Source organism: Macaca nemestrina, chromosome 19 (genome assembly GCF_043159975.1).
Source record: "Macaca nemestrina isolate mMacNem1 chromosome 19, mMacNem.hap1, whole genome shotgun sequence".
NCBI classification, from domain to species: domain Eukaryota; kingdom Metazoa; phylum Chordata; class Mammalia; order Primates; family Cercopithecidae; genus Macaca; species Macaca nemestrina.
This window is the reverse complement of record NC_092143.1, coordinates 8,809,949-8,826,716: the sequence shown is the minus strand read 5'-3', so window position 1 is coordinate 8,826,716 and position 16,768 is coordinate 8,809,949. Positions and strand designations below refer to the sequence as shown.

The 16,768-nt window shown below is 35.2% G+C and overlaps 1 long non-coding RNA gene across 1 annotated transcript in view; it reads left to right on the top strand.

Annotated features, from left to right (window-relative positions):
- Nucleotides 1-1,576: 1,576 nt before the first annotated feature.
- The window catches only part of LOC139360093 (uncharacterized), a 54,318-nt gene continuing 39,126 nt past the window's right edge, over nt 1,577-16,768 (top strand). The window contains exons 1-2 of the long non-coding RNA XR_011617199.1: nt 1,577-1,680; nt 8,116-8,228. This is a non-coding gene — a long non-coding RNA (uncharacterized lncRNA). The remainder of the gene's footprint in view (nt 1,681-8,115; nt 8,229-16,768) is intronic.

The following is a 16,768-nucleotide window of genomic DNA, read 5'->3' as shown; positions in this document are numbered from 1 at the left end:
AGAAATAATGCTGTATCAGCTATCTGGATCTTTCTTAGTCAAGTTGACACCTAAAATTAATCCATAGGACTTCCTATGTCTTTGTGTTTCTGTCCCATTTTTATTGAACGAAATATATATTTTGTGTGTTCCCTAAGGGCTGATAAGAAAATCTTGAATATGTAACAATGAACTGTTATATTCCTCAATTTAACTACTCAATCCTCAGTTGATGATGTTGTGGTTATGTGTTGTTCTGCTTCATTTCTCATCCTATGAAATTCTTGTTGGGCTAACCAAATAGAAAACTGTGGTATGTCATAGTCAATAGTTTCTCATATCTAAAATATTTCCCTTATCTAAGTCATATGAAATAAAAGCAAATGATTACTTGTTTAACAAATGTTTATATGGAATTTTCATGTGATAAGGCATTTGCCAACCTAATACGATGTAACAAAGAATACGCATCTCCCCTTCCCTACAATATAAAGGGAGAAAAATGCCAGTCATATAGATTATGTGTGATATAATCATCTCAAGTATGCAGAAATATTATGGTGCGTTCTTTCTCCTTTGCCATTGAAATACATCATATCACCTACAAGAGAATCAAATAAACTTGCAGCCCGTTCAATTTACTGTCATTGAGGTTCTGTTAAGTGCCAAACGCATAAAAGAATATAAACACGGCACTGTCTTAACACTGCATGAAGCTTAAAATCTAACACGGAAACAATTGGACCTCCATTGTAGAGAAGATTCTACCTCTCTCGTGTACTAGCTGTTAAAAATGTATTTAAATGTACTAAATCTAAATATATGGATATATGCAATATAATTGACAACACCAACATCACAGAGTGTCTGATAACACTCATTTAATGTTATACAGAAAGTATCTAGTACAATGCCTTACACATAATTGACAAGTGTGTTAATGTACTGAAATACCAGAATGTACTTTAGGGATAATTCATTTCCTGAAGCTTAAGAAATGGTGTATCCATATCATTGCCACCTTGGTAACAAGAAGATAATTATCAAATGTGCCATAAAACCAATTCCTTATAGAATATGTTTTTTCATGTCTACCTCTAAGCCTTTAAGGCAATAGATAGATTATTTGATAACACAATGTTGGTTATCTCCACAAGTGACTTGAGCATAGAAAGAGACCAGTTATATGATTTGTCATTATAAATAGGATATGAGAAATGAAGCTTTAAATGGGCTTATGCTTTATATTTTATTGCTTTTAGTTTTCACTGGAAAATGCAACTAATCATAGGTGGTTATTTTCCCCCAAAGCTTGACAGATTAAAAAATAAATAAATGTGTGGCATATGTCCCCATAGAACACTTTTCCTAAAAACTCTCAATTAAGTTTTCTCTAGGACTAGCAGCTCTGAAGGCAAACATTGTAGTTTTTCCTTGCTATGTCTACTGGAAATATTTCTAAAGTTAACTAACACTTTTTCTTTGTAGCACCATATAGGAATTCAGAAGGGCCAAAATCTTGAGATGTGTCAAATTACTTTTAGAAATAATGACTTGTCACCATGGTAACCTGGAACCTAACGAATCTATCACAAGATCTCAGTCCAAGTATGAAATGAACTGCACCAGAGATTTTAAAATAGTGACTCAGTTGCCTGAATCAGAAATGAGTTTCATAATCCTTTTTCCTTCAAATATTAGGTAAGAGAGTATCATCTAGCAAATGAGCCCTTAACTCACATATGATGATTTTCTCAAACTGTGGGGAACTGCAGTGTGTAGATCTGATTTTAAAATAGAATGTTTATAATACCTTCTAGGTAACCTTTAGACACATCTTTTTAATTTTATTTTTCTTGTCACCATACAAACATCAATAATTTATCATCTATATGCATGCAAAGTGAACCCACCCACTTTGGAGTAATGGTGCTATTTGATATTTTTCTTAGATTTAGCTATGAGCATTCACTAAGGGACAAACAATAGAGAGGAGAGTGGGCAGTGTATTTTCTTATGTTTAGAGACTGACACTGATGTGCATCCTACTAACAGGGAAAAATGATTGACTATAGTCATGCCTGCTGTGTGATATGATGTACCCTCTAGGCAAGTCAGGGGATTGGCGATTTATGCCCAGGAAAGCCGCACAGGATGGGGAAATGGTAGGTGACTACTGACGCACACTGACAGATCAGCTTTCACGGCCGCGCCTACACCAGTTCTGACTTCGATGTGATATTTCTTCTTCTTTTTAAATTGACTCTTACAGACATTATTTGAAAAGCATCATGCCATGCCAGGAAATTATTTAACAATTGAAAATCATTTCTGATATGAAAGCCTAAATATGTCATTTACATTTTTTTAATGACAAAGTATAAGGCTCAGGGGGAAACTAAAAACATGTGAAATCTTTGAAAAATAGATAATACAACTGCCATTCTGCCCTGGAAATGCTGGCAAATGTCGTTTCGTGTAACTGCCAGGGAGGGGATTCCGATCTCACAGTTCCCAGCAGAGAGATGTCAGGACCACCCAGTTCCATATAATGAATCTGGAGCAGCGCGGAAGCAGGACTTCCGGGATCAGAACAAGCACATGGGACGCAGACTCTGACTTTAACTTGTCTCAGAGCTGAGTAGTTAGAGCTGCGGCATTCCACTGCATTTGAGAAACGTGGAGGCAAGATGAAAATTAACGTTTTTTCTGCCCAGCTATGCCACTCTTTCAATGTTGGAAAACGTAAGCATTAAAAAAGTTCAAACTACCTGACCAACATGGATAAATCCCATCTCTACTAAAAATACAAAATTAGCTGGGCGTGGTGAGGCACGCCTGTAATCCCAGCTACTCGGGAGGCTGGAAGGAGAATCCTTGAACCCACGAGTCAGAGGTTGCAGTGAGCCGAGATCGCTCCACTGCACTCCAGCCTGGGCAACAAGAGAGAAACTCCGACTCAAAAAAAAAAAAAAAAAAGCCAAGCGCGGTGGCTCATGCCTGTAATCTCAGCACTTGGGGAGGCCAAGGCGGGCAGATCACGAGATGAGGAGATTGAGACCATCCTGGCTAACACGGTGAAACCCCATCTTTACTAAAAATACAAAAAAATTAGCCAACGTGGTGGCGGCGCCTGGAGTCCCAGCTACTCGGGAGGCTGAGGCAGGAGAATGGCGGGAACCCAGGAGGCGGAGCTTGCAGTGAGCCGAGATCACTCCACTGAGCTCCAGCCCGGGCGACAGAGTGAGACTCTGTCTCAAAAAAAAAAAAAAAAAAAAAAAAAAAAAATTCAAACTAAAAAAGTCCCAAAGTAAATACACTAAATCTAGTGACCATACTTAAAGAAACTCTCATGAGAAATCGTGTCATATTCTTAAGAAGAATGATGTTGGAACTCAGTAGTTACAATTGTCTTTATCTCTGTTTACTTCAGCCTGGTGTTAAAAGGGGGGGAAATGTCAGTTCAAATACCGGAGACACAAAGACAAACATAAGAGACTATTTGACTTTCAGGAACTTATTGTCAGAAAAATGACCTATCTACAGATGAAGCATTGTAGGTCATGGTGAGAGGGGTATCAGTCTGGTTCCCTGCCAGCTCCCACACTTACCTTGGCCATGGAGCTTTGTAAAGTTTTCCTAGATGAACATGCATCATAAGTAAGTTGTAGGACGATTTGGAGTCAGCTAAGGGCTTATTAGAACGGAAAAGTTCTCGTTTCACAAAGGTGTAGGCTGTGTTAGGCAAGGAAAGCAGAGCTTGTCAAACCTCAGAGGTCTGAGGCAGGTAGCCTCACAAAGGAAAAAAATTGTGTTTCAGGAGAGGAAAAATAATGCTTGATATTATTGAGACTAGGTAATGGAGGTCTTTAAAATGTGCCCAAGTGAGAGAGAGAAAAGCCCTTAATCAGAGCAATAGGAATATAAATATAAAAGACAATTATTTAGGGACACTTGAGAAATGATTACATATGGAGTAGCAGATACAGAAAATAGTCTAGAAATATCTCAGGTTGGGTCTCAGGAGAGACCATTAACAGAGACACAAAAGATGATAAGAAGAAAGATATGGAGTACGTGATGGCTTCTGTTTTGAAGAGAGCAGACCTGCAGTGTCTTTAGGATACCCAAAAGGAAACGAAAAGCAGACAATGCAAATTTTAGAGGAAAAGACAAATAAGACAATGATTTGAGAGACACAAGGATATGTGGTCATCAAAGCCATGTGTAGAATCGCATGATACCTCACTACTGACATATAAGAACTAAGTTTCAGTTTCAGCCTGAAGATAATAGAGCACTGAAAATACGTCCCTTGTACTCAGGAGGGAAAAAAAAAAGCTAGGAAAGTAAAATTAACCGATTTCCTGGAACCCAAAATAGAACTAAGTTTGCAGGAAAGCAGTTATCCCTTGATATGGAGACAGACAATCACTGTCAGCAGGATTACAGCCTGAGCATGTATAGAACTGAACTACACGGTAACAATGGCAGAGTAGGAGAAGGCGAATAGGCAATAAACCATTATGAAGTCATTTCACTACATATGAAGTGGTATGTAAGTATATAAAGGGGGGGTTCAGATTATTTTGAAATGTATATTGCAAGCCCTATGACAATTATTTAAAAACTTCCCAAAAGACGTACAAATAATATTAATAAATAAAAAAGTAATAGAAAAATTTAAATGGAATTATTAAAAAGTTCACTTAAATCAGAAAGTGTAGGAGAAAAACAATGATTTAATGAATAGAAAACAGTGAGCAAAATGATAACTTTTAAGCCAACTTTATCAATAATAATTTTAAATGGAGATATTCTAAACAAACCACTTAAAAGATAAAAATTGTCAAACTGTGCACAAAAGCAAAACCCATCCATCTATATGTTGTGCACAAGAAAACATCATTAAAATGATATTTAGACAGTTTGAAGGGAAAATAGGGAAAAATAATTAATTCAAAACTAAGCAAAAGAAAGCCAGAATAGCTATATTAACTTTAGGTAAGTTTCAGAACAAGGAAAATTTCAAGGATAAAGAGGGATGTTAGAGTAAATTCTTCAAAAAGACATACAATCTTTCATGAGTATGAACTTTTAAGATAGAGTTTCAAAATATATATGGCAAAAAAATGATGGATTTAAATGGAGAAATATACACACCCACAATTTTCTTTGGAGATTAAACACTGCTCTCTCGATGACTGATAAAACAAGGAGGAAGAAAATTAGCAAGGGTAATAAATAAACTGAAAAGGAATATCAAAATCTTGACCTAAATGACATTTATAGAACACTTCATTTAGAAAAAACTGCATAAGCATTCTTCTCAAGTATGCATAAAACATTAACCAAAGAGATCACTTTCTGGTCTAGAACACACATTTTTAAAATTGAGAAAACAGAAGTCATACAATGTGCATTCTTAGACTGTATCTGCATTAAGCTAGAGATCGATAACAGAAAAATATATGGGCAATCTTCCAGTATTCAGGAAGTAAACAATATACTTCTAAATAATCTATGGCTCAAAGGGTGAGTCTCAAGAGAAATTATATAAAAAAAGAAGTAAATAAAAATGAAAATGACATATCAAAATTTGTGGGATGCAGCTAACGCAGTGCTTACAGGGAAATTTATAGTGCTAAATACATACATTTAGAAAGAAGAAAGATCTAAAATTAATAACTGAAGCTTGCATCTTAGGAAACTAGAGAAAGATGAGCAAATAATTCAACCTAAAATAAGCAAAAATTAGAGCAGAAATCAACAAAATTAAAAATAGGAAAAGAATAGAGAAAATCAATCAAACCAAAAGCTGTTTTTTAAAAAGATTAGTAAAATAAACAACTCTCTAGCAAGACTGACAAAGAAAAAAGAAAAGGCACAAGTTACCAGTATCAAGAATGAAACAAGGGATATCACTATAAACACTGCAGACATCAAGAGGATGAAAAGGGAATACTACGGATGTTTCTACACACATTAATGGGACTACTTAGGTGAAAATGGACCAACTCCTGAATAAACATCAACTACAATGATTCACTCATTATGAAAGTGATCATTTGAACATCCCCGTAATAATTAAAAAGGTTAAGTTAAAACAAAATGTAGAAAAAGAAAAAAGCACTTTATTTGCTAATGACATGACCATCTATGTAGAAAATCCCAAAGAATCTATAAAATTTCTTGGAACTGGTAATGAGGTTAGCAAAGTAGTAGCATACAGGTTTAATATGCAAAGGTTAATTGCATTCTTATATTCCAGAGATAAACAATTTAAATATGAAGTTTAAAAAAATTGAACACAAAATAAATGAAATACTTTGGTATAAACTAACAACATATGTGCAGGGTTTTAATGCTGAAAACTGAAAAATACTGGTGAAAGAAGTCAACAGAGACCTAAATAATTGGAGATATATACTATGTTTATATATTAAAAGGCAGAATATTGTTAAGATATCACTTCTCTCCAACTCGGTTTATCATTTGAATAACATCTCAAACAAAACAACAATAAATTCTTTTTGTGAAAATGAACAAGAATCCAAAATGTATATGAACAGCCACAGAAATAGAATAGCCTAAGCAATTCTGAAAGAAGAACAAAATTGAAGGACTCACATTACCCAATGTCAAGTCTTACTATAAATCCACATTAATTAAGACAGTGTGGTACTGACCTGCTGTCATAGATCAATTGAACAGAATAGAGAGCTCATAAAGAGATACATGCAAACATAGTCAACTAATTTTGACAAGAAAACAAAAGAAATTCAATAGATGCTGGGCGTGGTGGCTCATGCCTGTAATCCTAGCACTTTGAGAGGCTGAGGTGGGCAGATCACCTGAAGTCAGGAGTTGGAGACCAGCCTGGCCAACATGGTGAAACCTCTTCTTTACTAAAAATACAAAAATGAGCTGGGTGTGGTGGCAGGTGCCTGTAGTCCTAGCTACTCGGGAGGCTGAGGCAGGAGAATCACTTGGGCCCAGGAGGTGGAACAATCGTATATTCATATAAAAACTTCAAAAAAGTAATACTCATTTAAAAATTAACTAGAAATTAATTATAAACTAAATGTAAGATATAAAACTAAATATAGAACCTCTAGATGAATATCTAGAAGAATATCTAGAACCTTGTGTTTAGGAATGAATTTATTATTATTTTTTATTCATTCATGCATGTATCATTCATTCAGTAAAAAGTTGAGTGATATATGGTAATTTAACCTAAGAAACTAAGACACCTAAAGAATAAGTCACAGTTAGCAAAGCAAAAAAAAATGTTATATGATAAAAACACAAATCATATGACTCTCTTCCTTTTAAAATTTCCTATGGCTTCCCATTGTACTTAGAATAAAACTCACATTCCACACTTCCACAGCAAAAAGTCCCTGCATGACTGAGTTCCTCCTGTCTGTGCCTCTTGCTTCATCTCCTATTACTCTTCATTTGCCTTGATGTTTCTTGAATATACAGACAAAGTTCATTTCTACCTTAGGGCCATTTTTTGTTGTTGTTTGTTTGTTGTTGTTGTTTGTTTTTTGAGACAGAGTCTCACTTTGTCGCCCACACTGGAGAGCAGTGGACCAATTTCAGCTCACTGCAACATCTGCCTCCCAAATGCAAGTGATTCTCCTGCCTCAGCCTCCTGAGTAGCTGGGACTACAGGTGCACGTTTCATGTTCAGCTATTTTTTTTTTTTTTTTTTTTTTTTAGTAGAGATGAGGTTTCACCATGTTGGCCAGGCTGGTCTCAAACTCCTGACTTCAAGTGATCCTCCTGCCTTTGCCTCCCAAAGTGCTGGGATTACAGGCATGAGCCATCACGCCCAGCCAAGACCATTTTCCGTTCATACTGTAATGCATTTGTATGCCTTCTTTATTTTTTCTTTAAATTTGGGGTAATGAAGCTTCAGACAATGAAGTATAACCTCCTCATTAATTATTTGCTATGCACAGTAATTCTGTCTCCCCACTCCCCCATCTTAAGTCAAATGTCACTCCAGTGATGCCTTCCAAGACAATATTATCTAAGTTGACATATTTCTCCATAATAACTTATCACTACCTGAAGTTACCTTATTCATTTGTTTACTTGTTCTTGTCTGTCTCCCTTCATAAGCATGCAAGGTCCATGAGAGCTGGAACTTTGTCCTGTTCATTCCTGTATCTCTAGTCCCTAGAAGAATGCCTGACATATCATAGACATTCAACAAATAATTCCTATACTGGAAGGTGAGATTTGCATGTGAAATATTATCATTATTATTAGTAGTATTATTATACTTTAAGTTCTAGGGTATATGTGCACAACGTGCAGGTTTGTTACATAGGTATGCATGTGCCATGTTGGTGTGCTGCACCTGTCAACTTGTCATTTACATTAGGTATTTCTTATAATGCTATCCCTCCCCCAGCCCCCTGCCCCGCAACGGGCCTCAGTGTTGATGTTCATGTTTGGGAATGAATTTATAGCTACTACATCAGAAGTACAATGAACAACAGAGAAAAGTGTCACTGGACTTTATAAAAATTGCAACTTTTGCTTGGCAAAATATTGTGTAGATAATGAAAAGATAAGCCATACTCTAAATAAAAATATTTGCAAAATCCATATCTGGATGTAAGAACTTTCACCCAATAACCATAAAGAATATTAAAACTCACCAATAAGAAAGCAAATAACCACTTTCTAAAAGTTGTCATAAATTTGAAAAGATCTACACCACAGAAAATATATGGATGGCAAATAAACACTTGGAAATAGGCTCAACGTCATTTGTCATTAGGGAAATTCATATAAAACCACAATGAAATACCACTATACAATATTAGAATGCCAAAAATGCAAAACACAAAATAAATTTCTGGCCAGGATTTGGAGTAAGAAGTACTCTTATTTATTCCTTATGGGGAATGCAAAATGGCACAGTCTATTTGGGATAGAGATTTATATTCATAAAGTTAAACATAGACTTACCATAAGAGCCTTATGCGTTCACACAAAAACATGTGTAAATGGTCACAGCACTTTATTCATAATTTCTAAAAATGAAAAGAAAATAAGGTGTCCCTTAACGGGGAAACAGAAAAGAAAATGAGAGTCTCTCCACGTAATGGAATACTATTCAGTGATAAAGAGGAATGAGTTATTGATTCACTCAACAATGTGAATTAATGTTACTGATTTTTCTTTTTTAACCAAGTTCCAAAAGCCAAACCCATAGTATACATACTGTATAATTTCATTCATATGAAATTTGGAAAAAAAAGTAAAACTATAGGTTCAAAATATAGATCTGTTATTGTCAAGGATTTGAGAAAGGTAGAGTGTTTGACTAGGGCAAGCACAGGGAATTATTTAGGAGTGGGGGAACAAATGCATGATGCTTGCATTTCTCAAATTCGTGTCTGCGTATCAGAAAGAATAAACTTTAATGTATGATAACTTAAAGTACAGACAGGTATCAGGGACCCAAGGATAGAAAAGAATGCTTATTGTATAATTGAAACTAATGGGATTATAGATATTACTCATAACTGTGCTGAAGAAAGCAGGGAGTGGTGGAGGTATGGATGAAGCTGATATGAATAATTTAGGAAAGCGGCATTCAGAAGAAGACAAAAGGAACTGCACACAATCACTGGACTCTAGAGGATAAGTGTCTTTCTCATGGAGAAAATTTACAGATCTATAATACTGAAATAGTTTTCCTATATAAGTGGGTTTAACTAATAAGTAAATGAAGGGTAGATTCTAAGGGCCAAACTTCTCATAGTCTGAGAGAGAAATTACAGGTAGACAAGAAGAAAAAAACTAGAATGAGCCATGTAAGCTGCCTTAGTCAGAGATATCACTATAAACTGAAGTTTAGCTCAGTGTATATGTAGATGGATAAATACAGAAGCAATTATAGATGTTTGAATATAAATGTGGGTTAGTATACATATATATTATACATATATCATATACATGGGCTTTCATCATATACAATCAAGATGGTCATATTGGGAACTAACTCAATAGTAAAACTAGCTCATACACAAAAAATAAAATATCTAAGAATACATCTAACCAAGGAGGTGAAAGATCTCTACAAGGAGAATTACAAAACACTGCTAAAAGAAATCACAGATGATATAAACAAATGGTAAAACATTCCATGCTCATGAATTGGAAGAATCAATATCCTTAAAATGGCCATACTGCCCAAAGCAATCTACATATTCAATATGATTCCTACCAAACTAACAATGCCATTTTTCACAGAACTATGATAGAAAAAAGTAATCTACAATGAATATAAAACCAAAAAAGAGCCTGAATAGCCAAAGCAATACTAAGCAAAAAGAACAAAGTACCACATTATCTGACTTCAAACTATACTGTAAGGCTACAGTAACCAAAACAGTATGGTACTGATACAAAAACAGACACCTAGGCCAATGGAACAGAATAGAGAGCCCAGAAATAAAGCCACACACCTACATCAATCTGTTCTTCAACAAAATAGACAAAAATAAACAATGGGAAAAGGACTGTCTATTCAATAAATAGTGCTGGGATAGCTGGCCAGCCATATGCAAAAGATTGAAAATTGACCCCTAAATTTCACCATATACAAAAACTAATTCAAGATGTATTAAATATTTAAATGTAAGACTTCAAACTATAAGAATCCTAGAATAAAACCTAGGAAACACCATTCTCGACATTGATCAATCAACAGAAATTATGACTAAGTCCTTAAAAGCAACTCTAAAAAACCCTCAACAAAAACAAGCACTCATAAGTGGGACCTAATTAAACTAAAGAGCTCTGTATACCAAAAGAAACTACCCACAAAGTAAACAGACAACCTATGAAACAGGAAAAAATATTCACAAGCTATGCATCTAACAAAGGTCTAATATTCAGAATCTATAAGGAACTTAAACAACTCAACAGGGAAAAAACAAACAACCCCTTCTAAAATTGGGCTAAATACATGAACATATATTTCTAAAAAAGCAAAAAAAAAAGAAAAACTAAGAAGCAGCCAACAAACATATGGAAAAATGCTCCATATCACTAATTATCAGAGAAATGCAAATTAAAACCATAGTGTGATACCAACTCACACCAGTCAGAATGGCTATTATTAAAAGCCTAAAATCAGTAGATGCTGGCGAGGCTGCAAAGAAAAGGGAGCACTAATACATGGTTGGTGGGAATGCAAATTAGTTCAGCCACCATGGAAAATAGTTTCAAGACTTCTCAAAGAACTTAAAACAGAACTAACAGAACTACTATTTAACCCAGTAATCCCATTACTGGGAATATATCCAAAAGAAAGCAAATCATTCTGCCAAAAAGACAGCTGCCTCCTCACATTCATTGCAGCAGTATTCACAATAGCAAAGACATGGAATCAATCTAGGTGCCGATTAACAGTGGACAAAGAAGTAGTATTTCATGGTATATGTACCACGTTTTGTTTATACCCAACAGTACGTAAAGAAAATGTGGTAAATATACACCATGAAATACTATACAGCCATAAAAAGAATGAAATCATGCCTCTTGCAACATGGATGTAGCTGGAGTCCATAATCCCAAGCAAATTAAAACAAAAAACAGAAAACCAAATACTGTATGTTCTCACTTATAAGTGAGTGCTAAACATTGGGTATTAATGCACATAAAGATGGCAACAATAGAAACTCGGGACTACTAGTAGGGGAAAGAAGGCAGGGAGATAAGGGTTGAATGACTATCCTTTGGGTACTATGCTCGCTACTGGGTGATGGAATCATTCATACCCCAAACGTCAATATCAAGCAATATACCCATGTAACAAACCCGTACATGTACCCCCCAAATCTAAAGTAAAAGTTGAAAAAGTTACCAATAAGACTAGTGCAGAGACTAGAAGGGAAACCAAGCATGAGATTTTTTAATATAGTTAAAATATATAGTACAATTTATTGATATCCTTATTCTGTGCTAGCAATTTAGGATTAAGTACAAGACTGCCTAGGGACATCTTAAATTACTTTGAATGATAGATGAGCAAGATTAACCCATACAGGTGGCATCCACATCTGATACGTGTTCCAATTGCTTGCAGAATTTTTAATGACTAAGCAAATATGTAAAGATAGGAATAAGTCAATTTAAAGTTAACTAAGCTTGGGAGGGTTTAATTAATTGGCAAAGAGTAACCATTTTTACAGTGTAATAACCCTTTAATCAAGAACCTATCATACCTAGATAACTTGAAAAAAAAAAAACCCTATATAAACAAACATTTCAAGATTCAGTAAGTATGCCAGAGATATCAACACAACCACCAATGCGTAGCAGACAAGAACTTCCAACCAAAATGAAAAAACAGGGACTGGATTTACTCTCTGTATTAAACAACCTAAAAATAGACAAACTATAGGAAGCAACAGTCTTCTTGATGCTGGACATCAGGTAATGAATAATACCAAATTTTGAAATTTACTCAAAATACCATTAGGAGAATAGAGAGATATTCATTCTCTTAAACAGAATGTCTGCAACACATATACCTGATAGAAGACTTTTATTTAGAATGTATAAGATACTCTTGGAAATCAATAATAAGGAAACTACCAACCCAATCTAAAAATGGGCAAAACGTTTGAACAGACACTTCAAAAAAAAAGATATATGGCTAAAAAGCAAATACATGCAGAGATGTTTAACATCTTTTGTTATTAAAGAAAAGCAAGATAAAAATCACAATGAAGTATCACTATATATTGATTGAAATGACTAAAATTTAAAAGACTGATCACACCAAATGTTAGTGGTGATGCAAAGCAACTGAAATCCTCACTTATGTCTGGGGAGAACACAAAATATTACAACCACTTTTGAAAAAATTTTATAGTTTCTTATAGACTTAAACATACACCATATAACATATAATCTTAATATTGCACTCCTAGGTATTTATCCAAGAGAAATAAAAGTACATGTCCACACAGAGTTTTGCATGAATTTCAGTGGCAGATTTGCTTGGAATAGTAACAAAGTGGAAACAGTTGGATGGATAAGCAAAGTGTGGGATATCCATGCAAATAATATTATTCTGAGATAAACAGAAATGAGTTACTGATTTACCCAACTGCATAAATAAAACTTACATGCAGTTAGATTACTGGAAAAAGCTACACCACAAAGTCTACACACACACCTAGAATTCTATTCATCTGACATTTTGGAAAAGGCAAAGCCGTAGACATTAAAAACAAATGAGTGGCTGCCAAGGTTTGGGGAGAGTAGAATGTTTGAGAAGGGGAAGTGAAGAGGACTCGTGACAGTGATGGAACAAATCTGAATGGTTCTCTACTGGTGGATGCGAGACTACGCATTGGACAAAATCACAGAATTGTACAGCACAAAGTGTAAACATTAATGTATGCACATTATTAAAAGAAATCAGCCAGAACATTCTGGGATCCCAAGATAGAATGTCAACTGTGACAACCGAGTCTAATTATAATGGAAATCACTGCACTGAAGAACATGGGGAGGATACAATGATCTAAGTAACTTTGGAGAAAGGGTGTTTTGATTGGAAACTGTAATGGCAATGATAAATGGAAATGCATATAAATATTGTACTCTATATAGCAAATGTTTTTTTCTCATGAAAATATGATTAAAACTTCTCAAACTACTTTACATGGATCCTGGAGTTGAACCAACAAGTAAGTGGGTTGTGAAAGTGGGTGCCAAATTTCTCACAGAGAGTGAAATTACAGTAAGCAAAATGGGAGGCTAGAATAAAGCTCTGTATCAGAGAGCCAGAGGTCCAGGTAACTGAGGCTGGGAGTTGACAGTTGTCATGGCTGGCCCCACTTGCCCTGAGAAGTCCTTCTGCAACATGGAGATTGAGGTCAGTGGGGTGAGGAGAGGGTGGTGGGGTGGGAGCACAGCCTGTTTAAATGGCACTGATTCCCCCTGTACGTTCTGAAAATCAGTATCTTTTCTTGAATAAATGCTTCTCAGCTTTTTCTATGCACCTTGGTCAATTTTCAGAGACCTTAAATGATTGTTTTTGCCATTTTGTCCGGTTTTATTGATTCTTTTATAGGAAAAGTATTTGCTGAGCTCTTCTTGGTACAAAAGTGGCTGGTACTTCTTCTGGGATGCTGGCATTGTTCTTTATCTGCCCCTTGGAGTGTTTAGTAGTAACAATCTGTTGAACTGTATGAATTGATCACTCGTCTTAATTTGTGTACCTCGATAAAATATTTTATTTAAAAATAGCCAAGTTCCATCATGGCTTGAAACTTACACAGTGACATTTGACTTTGAAATGTTAGTCACGTGTATCTCTCAGCGATGTTTTTCGGAGGAGAAGGTGAGGCAGTAGTTGATGTTCAACTCATTGTATACACTTTTTTTAAGTGATAGGGTTAAGGTACATTTTATTAGTGATGTTTTCCAGTGTTTTCAAGAGATTATTTTGAAAGAGAACAATAAGCATGTATCATTGTAGCAACTGCACTGTGAAACTGTGGCCCTCATATTCCAGAACACACCCTTTGATACCTTCTGAAATTAAATTCAGCCTAAGGAAGGACTCTCTGTAGATTCTCACTTTGACAGTAAACACTGTTGAAAGCAAGGTTTGCTGATATGCTGTGGAATGTGCCTGCTGCCCAACTTGAAGGACTTATCTGTTTAGGGATTAAAAAAGGAAAAAAGAACATTTTGGCTTTCATGTCCACACAGAGCCCTTGAGCACAGTGCATTGTATTGTTCTCTCTCCAGCAGCTAGTAACGAGTCTGGAAACTATTTGGCAGACAATACGTACTTGAGGAATAAATACATCAATTTCTATTTATTCTGCTTTCTCATTTAAACCATTAAAAGTGGTCCATGACACTATGACATCTTGGAAATCATTCTCCCCAAGGCAGTAGCAATCTTGTCGGATGAATAAGAAGGTTCTTTAGCTTTATGGGAAAATCATGGTTACTGCAAAAAATACCTAATTAAGTTGAATCCAATGTGCTTTCTTAATCACTAGTCTCCACATTAACCTCTACATCATGTCACATAGTTTATATTCTCTCAAAAAATCTCTAGCACTCTCTTAATCACATTGAAACAAAGCAGATGGTTTTCACTATTTATTTCATTAGTCAATAAAGCTCCTCATATTTGACCAGTAGTATTGCATCATTTTATATTAACTGTTTCATTAAGCAACCAATACAGTAATATCTTCATTAGTGGCAAAGGAATGTGAGATAAAGAGAAGTTAACTATGTCTCAGAGAGTCAAGCAAGATAAGCTGCGAGAATAAAATTGAATTTTGGCATTTGGATTGATATTTTGCTGATCCATGGCACATGGCACAGATGAAGGGTGGAGATGTTGATTTTGTAAACTGGGATACAGTTTTGTAAATTGTCAAAATTCATTAGAATGGTCCTATAAACATGTATATAATTGGGTAGATATTAATGCCACGATCATGTGTACTTCTCATGCATCCTCTCCCCACGGTTCTCCAAGTAATAGTCACGTTTGAGGGATCTGGGTGAAAGGAAGCAACAACGGTCAGTGAGGAATATTTGAATATTCTTGTTAGCACACGAGCCATCTGGCACAGTGCCATTTCCCTGAAAAATTAGCCTCTCATTTCCTGTTTTCTATTTATTTTGGCTAGAGAACATTTGTTCTTTTTTTGAAAGTGAAATACTTATATTTAGTAACAAAACATTAAGTCAGGTTTTTATGAAAGAGAACGGCAATGCTGAGTGGGGTAAAGAATATTTTCATTAATTTTAACAATGCCCTGAATATATAAGGCCTTGAATTTTATACGTTTTGTTTTTAATGATCACTTTCAAAATGATCAGATTTGACTGATGAGAAATCTGTTGGTCATTATCTTTCTCTCTTTTTTTTTTTTAGCATTCATGTTTTGCTATTTATTCTCTCTATCCTTTTTTTCTGTCTCCAATTATTCAACATACTCTCCTCCTTCACATCTTGCATATTTCTAATTATTTCCTTCCTATTAGATCTTCATATTGGGTTGTATGATTTGGGACCATTTACAATGAAACTGGCATTTTTAAAAAATTAAGTAAGTCTGCTCCTTTCCTACGAGAATAGCAGGTAGTTTACATGTGAGTATAATTCATTGATTTTGCAGGCCCTGGTCAGAGCATTTCCAACTTATTTTCCTGCAATTTTTTTAAAAAACATTCACTTCTGAAAACAATTTTTTTTTCTCTCTAAGAAAATTGTTAGAACATGCTGGCTTTGTTAAAAACATAGATATACTGTTGCCATTTGCTGAAATAGATGATAAATATATAAATCTCTAGGGTATAGTTTCCTGAGGGTTGTGCTTTTTCAGGAGATTCTTTCTTCCATTCTGTCTTCCAACCTAGGACCTTGCAATTCCATTTTCGAAACTACTTCAATGCAACCACTGATTACTCAACGATTCCAGTGTCTATTTTTTCCATATTTATAAATTGAAGTAAATCTTAATATCCAGTTTGTGCATTTGAATCTTGTGTTACTGTTTCTTCTTGCCATTGTTGTCCACCTTAAGCATACATATTTTATTGTCTTGTATTGCCGTTTTCATTTTCTAATTGTTATGTCTCAAGTACAATGTGCTGGACCCCGTCCAAAATGTTTTATGAATATTAAGTCATTTTATGATAAATCCTGATCTGGGCCCCTCAGCAGGCTGGCCTTATCAGGCCACACAATCCCAACTGGGGG